The sequence below is a fragment of the Ascaphus truei genome, unplaced genomic scaffold, assembly GCF_040206685.1.
Source record: "Ascaphus truei isolate aAscTru1 unplaced genomic scaffold, aAscTru1.hap1 HAP1_SCAFFOLD_371, whole genome shotgun sequence".
NCBI lineage: Eukaryota > Metazoa > Chordata > Amphibia > Anura > Ascaphidae > Ascaphus > Ascaphus truei.
In genome coordinates, this window is record NW_027456702.1 from 199,299 (window position 1) to 207,476 (window position 8,178).

The following is an 8,178-nucleotide window of genomic DNA, read 5'->3' on the forward strand; positions in this document are numbered from 1 at the left end:
CTTTTTCCACAAGGAGAGTACAGGTCTCTACAACTGGACTAGTTACAGAATAACCTTTGCCCTATTGTTATTGCACATGCATATTATATATTGGGTGACATTGTGCCTCTGATTTAAAAAAAAACCATATCAAGATATTTTTACATTTAAAGGCTCTGTAAATGAATCCTTAACCGAGACATACAGTAATGTTTAGGTTAAGATACATCTCTCTACTGATTGGAACTGTTCATTATCTGCCCTGTAACAGGGTAGGCAAGTCTCATAAACTCTCCGCTTCCAATGTAGTCTTTCCATTTAATCATACAGTCCATTCTGGCCTGGCTATATGACCTGCAGTCATGTCATCCATGTACTTATGGCTCCTTGTAATAGGTTGTAACCATTATACAGAATAATGGTGTGGCCAATTGCAATAACTTAATGGACCAGTGAGAAAATGTCATAGGTATAGTCAAGTTAAATGCTGAGGACCTTTGTGCAAAATTAACGTACAATCTTGACTTAATCTCAAACTTGTGAATACCTACCAGGCCTTTAGAGTCATACAACCACTAGGATACGGCTTCAGATTTGTGGTAACCCAAACAGCTCTCAAACAGAGGGAATCTGTTAGGCTAGTTTGTGATGAATTATCCAACTGCATTGAACAGTTAAAGGGTACATTTGTAAAATGGCCATTTACTTGCATGGCAAAGACGTTTGACTCAAAACATCTCCATCACCAAGAGCAAGTGTTACAAATTTCCATGCTTAATGTAATCTTTTGGCCAATGTCCCCTCAGGTTAATTTCTCCTCCCTTAACATGGAGGAGCTTCCTGTGGAATCAGAATAGAAATACTCAACAGCATATATATATATATTGTACATTATTTTATTTGCGTAGCATGCAGAAAATATGGGTTCTTGCACATATTCTTCACAATGACCACAACAGCGACAGAAACTACAAGACTTGAGCAACCTACTGCCACCAACACCTAACGTTCTACAGAAGGCTTGGACTGCTGCTTTACGGCAAGTGCATTGTTGCTCTGAGGACCAACATCATAAAGGGGGCCAATCGTTGCCAATTCATTTTCCTCTGAGTTCGGACCTGCAGAAATAGGGGAAATGTAAATATGGGGAAAGGGACCCCACGCGTAAATGTACTATTTTCAGGTTTGACCTAATAGACCGCTCTACAGTGGACAGTCGTCCACCCCACCGAGATATTGGAGGTCCCGGATTATGGTAATGGATTTCAACATCCCATCCTCTTAAATTAAGATTTGAGAAAAAAAAAAGGAAGAAGGAGCAGGGAAGAATCTGGCTGTGGAACCAACCTTCAAAACCGGGCCAATGCCTCTTCACTTAAGTCAGTGAGCTTCAAAAAATATTTGATAAGCTCGGGGGGGGGGGGAACCCTTTGATCGGCCCCTTGGTCTGCATGGAAAACACCACAAGGTCTGGTAGTGTGGAGCAAGTGAGAAGGTATAGATGGCAAATTCTATCGTAGCCGTCGGGCCTTTAAAAAGTTTTGCAAGTCATAGAGTCAAACTGAACCAATTTCAGAGGAATGCATAATTTGTTAAAATTAGATCCTCGTCAACATTTCATTTTTGAATGCTTGTCCTGGGAAGAATTGTAAACGGAAGTTCAGCACAAATGTCTGTCTTTCCACCTTCTGTAATCTTATCTATGAAAGTCCTGTAATGAAGGTAACAAGCTTGGATGGACAACCTTTGGGGTACAATTGTACTGTACTTTATCTGACTCAAATAATAATACTGCAATAAAGACTTGTTGCTATATTCCCTACCCAGAATCCCCTGCTGAGGTCATCACCTCTGTTCATCAGATTGTATTATAGCTCTAGTCATTACGAGTCTTACTTAGGAAGGACCAGTTAGCTTAAGGAAATTCTAGAAGCAGGAATGAACTTCTAAAATTAAGGGAATAAGAGAAAAGAGATCATGGTAGTGCCATGTGAAATTCACCTACAGCTTCTCTTTTCTCAAACCTTCTAGGGCCTGGATAGTAGATGTTCTGTCTCCTGCTCTGGCCTCCTGTTACCCCACAGTTCCCAGTTTCACAGTAGCCACAGATGTTATTTGGGCCCTCCATTGAAGACCTGCTGTGAAGATGGAGCAGACAAGGATCGGATGAGATTTAACTGTAAGGCTGCGTCCATGGTATGGACGATCGTGTGGACGCATCCTCACGCTGAGCGATCAGACTGCCAAAAGGCAGTGATCGCGTCTATACAGCATGCGGGCGCAAGCACATAGAAGCGGGAGGGGGCGCGCACGGCTGAAGCATGATCATCCACCCCTTCTCTAGAAAAGAAGTCGGCATTAGCCTTTTTTTTCCAGGCCTGTGCTGAATCTCAAATGAGAAGGGTTGGAGGACCATATACCACCTGGTCAATCTAGCATTGGAGTCCTTCATACTATTTAACCACTTTAATAGAGCATGGTCCGTCACCAGAGTAAAATTGACTCCTGCCATGTAATGCCTCAAAGCCTCAATTGCCCACTTTACTGTGAAGTACTGCACTCCTTCTCAATCACTGAGTAGTTTTTTTTCCCTCGGGAACAATTTCCTACTCAGAAAAAGGATCGGATGTTCCACTCCCTCAAACTGTTGTGACAACACTGCCCCTAGCCCTATTTCTGATGCATCGGTTTGCACTACAAAAGGCCTGTTGAAGTCTGGGCTTCTAAGGACGGGACCCTCTGATAGACACCTTTTTATGTCCTCAAAGGCTCTCTGACATTCCCTTGACCATACCACTTGTGTAGGGGCACATTTTTTTTGTGAGGTCAGTTAGTGGGGCTGCAACTTCCGAGTAGTTGGGGATGAACCTCCTTAGTGCGCTCCTCGGGTTGTATCCAGCGAGTACACAAGTCCAATAACTGCTGAGCGAGGACCCGGGGTCTCATCTTAGCGGTGTACTTCAGGTTCTGGAACTGTTGCCGGTAGGTCTCTGGGGTCAGACCTAAGCGATCAAGTATGGTGGCTTTTACTTGTTGGTAGTCCATTGCCTGATCTGCTGGGAGGCCCTGATATGAGGCCTGGGCTTCTCCTATGAGGAGCGGGCCAAAGCAGTTGCCCAGCGATCTGCAGCCCAGCGATCTGCAGCCCAGCCCTGAGCTTCGGCAACCCTTTCAAATGTCAGTAAAAAAGCCTCTGGATCCTCGTTCGGAGCCATTTTCCTAAGGAGGACCAGGGGTTTGTTCGCAAGTTGTGGACTGGCAGACCCCTGGAATTGGGTCAGCAGCTTGGCCATCCGCACATCCTGTGCTGCCTGCTGCTGGGTTAGGAGCTGGGTTTGTTGCTGCAATAGTAGTTGGGCCTGCTCCTGCATTAACAGTCCCTGCTGTCTGGTCTGCTCGCACAGAAACTCATTTAAAAATTCTTTTATTTTTCTCATTTTGTGTGTGTGTGTGTGGGTGGCCCTTCAACTGCAGGGGCCTCTCAAAATCTCGACACTTTCTGACACCATATGTTGCAGGGAACATGCAACCACACACTCGGGTTCCCTTGATAAGGCTTATTTATTGAGTCTTAAAACATGTTATAAAAGTATAAGGTTTATCAGGACTGGGTTGGACCCGCTGAAGTAATTCAAGTTTTTTCTTTGGTATAGTTATGGTGAAAAAATATGATTGGGGAACAGTCTCGTGACAGGTCCTTATTTGCATATTTACACTATTCAGAACAATAACATGCCAAAAGAGTTGTACGTAATCAGCTTGCGCTGATTATTGTATCAGGAGAATTGTACAGGTCAATTCAATTTGATTACTGTAGAAGGAGAATAATGGGAGACCAAAGTTCTCAAAAATTGCCATTAGAGGTTGTGGGTCTGCAGACAAAAATAATAAAGAATGGATACAGAGAACAAAAAGAGACAATATAAATATGTTTTGTTGGCCAATGAAAATATACATGCAAGTCCCAGTGAAAAACACGCCACATCAAGGTAAAAAAGTTTTTTTGCAATAAATTACTATGGAAAGAAGCGTGAACCTATGGGCAGCCGCACCAGTTTTCTTATTCGTAAGAATGCGAACGCAAGGGCTCATAGTGGAACCTTCTAACATTCAGTAATCCCTGTGTGTCTGTGGCAGTATAAATCTTTGGATTTTATGAAGTTTTTGTGGCTAAGGTCATGCATGGCATGACCGGCTGACTGAAGCGGCCGAAATCAGGTATGCACCTATCAGCTTTTCCTTCCATTTCCCCACAAGCAATAAGTGGTTATAAATCATTTCCTGATATAAACTCAAGTTTCGGTGCCGGCAAGTAAAATTGTTGTGCCCTTAATGGATTTGATACCCTAATGAATTGTTCCTGAATGATTACCTGTGTGAAAGATAAATCATGCTAAGTATCACATGTGTATACAAATCACCATCCAAGAACTTGCAAGTACTTACAAAAACATGAATATTATTTGCTCACAATGAAGTCATATTTTAAAAGGTTTTAAAAGGTGTAAATCAAGTATAGAAGGATTAAAGAATGCAGGAAAGAAAGGGCATATATTCAGCTCTGTCACTGGTGAAAGTTTAAAAGGTTTATTAGTTTTGGCCAGGTGGATAAAGTTTTTAAAACCAGGAGATACAGTATTCTTTTTTCCTTCTGCTCAAATGTCTGCAAGAAAGAAAATCAGAATAACAGAATTGGAAGCCCAGAGCATGCACAAGCTGTGGAACCCTGGCGTCACTCCAGCAAGCCTTGAAGAAGGAGAGAACCTGCCTGCTGCTGCTCCATTGTGTTTCTGACTACAAGGTAAGTGCAGCAGCCTCCCCCTCCCCCCACAGCAGGCAGAAAAAACCCCTTAACTTTCAGAACTAACAATTGCACTGCAAGCACTTTAGGACATTTTATTACACTGGGACTGCTGGAACTGGGTCCCCCTGGTCTCTCTGCCCCCCCCCCCTCTGCCCCTCCTGGTCTTTCTCTGCCCCTCCTGGTCTTTCTCTGCCCACCCTGGTCTTTCTCTGCCCCCCCCCTGGTCTCTCTCTGCCCCCCCCTGGTCTCTCTCTGTCCCCCCCTGGTCTCTCTCTGCCGCCCTGGTCTCTCTCTGCCCCCCCTGGTCTCTCTCTCTGCCCCCCCAGTGTCTCTCTCTGCCCCCCAGTCTCTCTCTGCCCCCCCTCGGTCTCTCTGTCCGCCCGGTCTCTCTCTGCCCCGCCCGGTCTCTCTCTGCCCCCCCTGGTCTCTCTCTGCCCCCCTGGTCTCACTCTGCCCCCCCTGGTCTCTCTCTGCCCCCCCCTCTCTGTCCCTCCAGGTCTCTCTCTGCCCTCCCGGTTCTCTCTCTGCCCCCTCTCTCTGCCCCCCATGTCTCTCTCTGTCCCCCCTGGTCTCTCTCTGCCCCTCCTGGTCTCTCTGCCTCCCCCCCCCCACCCCTATCTCTCTCTGCCCTGGACAAAAGAAACAGTATAATAACAATCGTAGCGATATGGAAATATTTAACAAAGGCAAATAAATAACTTATTTCAATCAAATATTGTTGTTTTTCATTTTTCACTATAAAAGGGCGGTATGGTCTCCCTCTCTCTTCCCCCGTCTCTCTCCCCCTCCCCGTCTCCCTCCCCACATCTCTCTCCCCCTCCCTGTCTCCCTCCCCCCGTCTCCCTCCCCCATCTCTCTCCCCCCGTCTCTCTCCCTCTTCCCCCCGTCTCTCTCCCTCTTCCCCCCGTCTCTCTCCCTCTTCCCCCCGTCTCTCCCTCTTCCCCCTGTCTCTCTCCCTCTTCTCCCCTGTCTCTCTCCCTCTTCCCCCGTCTTCTCCCTCTTCCCCCCCTGTCTCTCTCCCTCTTCCCCCGTCTCTCTCACTCCCCCCCCCCCGTTTCTCTCCCCCCCTCCATCTCTCTCCCCCCGTCTCTCTCCCTCTTCCCCTGTCTCTCTCCCTCTTCCCCCCTGTCTCTCTCCCTCTTCCCCCGTCTCTCTTCCTCTTCCCCCCATCTCTCTCCCTCTTCCCCCCGTCTCTCTCCCTCTTCCCCCTGTCTCTCTCCCTCTTCCCCCCGTCTCTCTCCCTCTTCCCCCCATCTCTCTCCCTCTTCCCCGTCTCTCTCCCTCTTCCCCCCGTCTCTCTCCCTCTTCTCCCCTGACTCTCTCCCTCTTCCCCCATCTCTCTCCCTTTCCTGCCCCCCGTCTTTCTCCCTCTTCCCCCCCTGTCTCTCTCCCGTTCCCCCACCTCTATCTCTCCCCCCCCCCTTCACCAGACAGGACACAGAGATCAAATACACGTATATTTATTCTAGCCAGAGTCAGCAGACACAACACTACCGAGCAATATTCACTCCACACCGGGAATACAGGGGGATCCCTAGAAGTCCTAGGTGCCTGGTGCCACTGAAATGGCCTACCCAGAGCAGCTTCCACCCCTGTGGAAGATTAGATGGATTCATCCACCCAGATGTTGCCAAGGTGATTGCACCCACTCATAATGCAAAATATTGCGTTATAATGCACCAGCGGTGCGCAAAGTAGGGGGTTGTGTTGGGCGCGGGGATTACAGAGGCCCTGCGCTCTTCCCTAAGGCATTTAAATTAATGCCGGGGGAGCTGCAAGCTGTAAACTTCTCCTTACCTTGATTGAGATAGCTCCTGGTGATGCGTCGCCATGGCAACGCGGCGTCAAATGATTGTGCTCCCCTGTTCCAAAGGATTCTATGGCGTTGAATGATTATGCAGAATAGTCACAGAATTTCCCTGGAAAGCACCCAGGGGTGCAAACAGATGCAGAAGCAGTGGAAGATTTCCCATTAGGCCTGGGCCTAGGTTTGTACAATGTAGGGTTTGGTAGCATACAGAGGTCCCCCACTCTTCCCCAGTGATTGCGAGGGATGATCGTGGGGCCTCTGTAAAGGTCTCACGCCTTCTCCTTCGTGCCGTCCTCTTACTTCTGCAGCATAGCGGCGTCAAATCAAGCTGTGACATCACATGGCATTGTGTTGCCATGGAAATGCATTGTCACGTGACGGTGAGGTGTCACTTGGAGCCATTACGCTGCAGAAGCAGGAGGAGGGCGGTACGAAGGAGGAGGTGGCCTGGGTTAAGTGCCTATGGGCGGTAACTCTTTTAATCCGCCACTGTGCAGAAGCAAATATTTGTACCGTGTTTGGCGCATAGTGCACCCTTTATACAGTAGAAGCAACTTTTCATCCATTTCATCCTAATATTGCACAGACTCTTTCTTCCTCTAACTCCTTCTATACAGAAAAGGGTCTTTCTGACACCGAGAGGATTTCCCAGAGTAGAAAGAGTTTATTATGGGTACAGCATCAATTCGAGTAAAATAGTTTCACCCTTTGTGTCAAGAGAACTCTTCCAAGGTCAAGACCAGAGAATCGTACTCAGCGCGCAATACTTACACCTTATGCAGAAAGCAGAGACACTGCGAAACTCGTACCATATACTGCGCATGCGCTATCCCCACCTTCTTATCTTCTACATTACTTCTGTCACTTCTCTCTTCTTTTCCCCAGCATAATGTGTGTGTATGACCAGAGAATCACTCAGCGCGCAATACTTACACCTTGTGCAGAGAGCAGTGACACTGCGTAACCCATACCATATACTGCGCATGCGCTATCTCCACCTTCTTATCTTCTATATTACTTCTGTCACTTCTCTCTTCTTTTCCCCGGCATAATGTGTCTCCCTTTCCTGAGCCCTAGTGTGTGTGTCTGTGTGTGTTTATCAGCATCCTGTATTAGCAGCAGTTTCAGGATGTCTAATTTGCGTCCATCCACACTACCAACACTAGCCATGACAAGGTTCAGGCATGGCACAACCTAAAAAGAGGAGATGAACTGTATTTTCTGTGTATTTGTTTATCTTATAATGTTGTATATGTAGCCTAGTGCCCCTGGCTCTGTATTTCTTGGCCCTAGCATGTAAGTCCTGGTAATGTGCAGGCAGTATTAAGGTTAAATCCCTCTCACATGGGCCAGCATGTGAGTTTTGTAGGCCGCTGGTTAATTTGTTGCCCTATGCAGGTGCAGGCCTAATGGCAGTTGAGAGCATCATGCCTGGGGGGGTCACATGTAGCATGGTGTTATGCCTGTCCGTCATCTGAACCTGCCCAGTCTTGGGGCAGGGTTGCTAACCCATCCCCAGGTACAAAAGATGCTGCCTACCTAAATTTAGTGTGAAGTTTCAGAATGTAGCCTGCTCCCCAGGGAG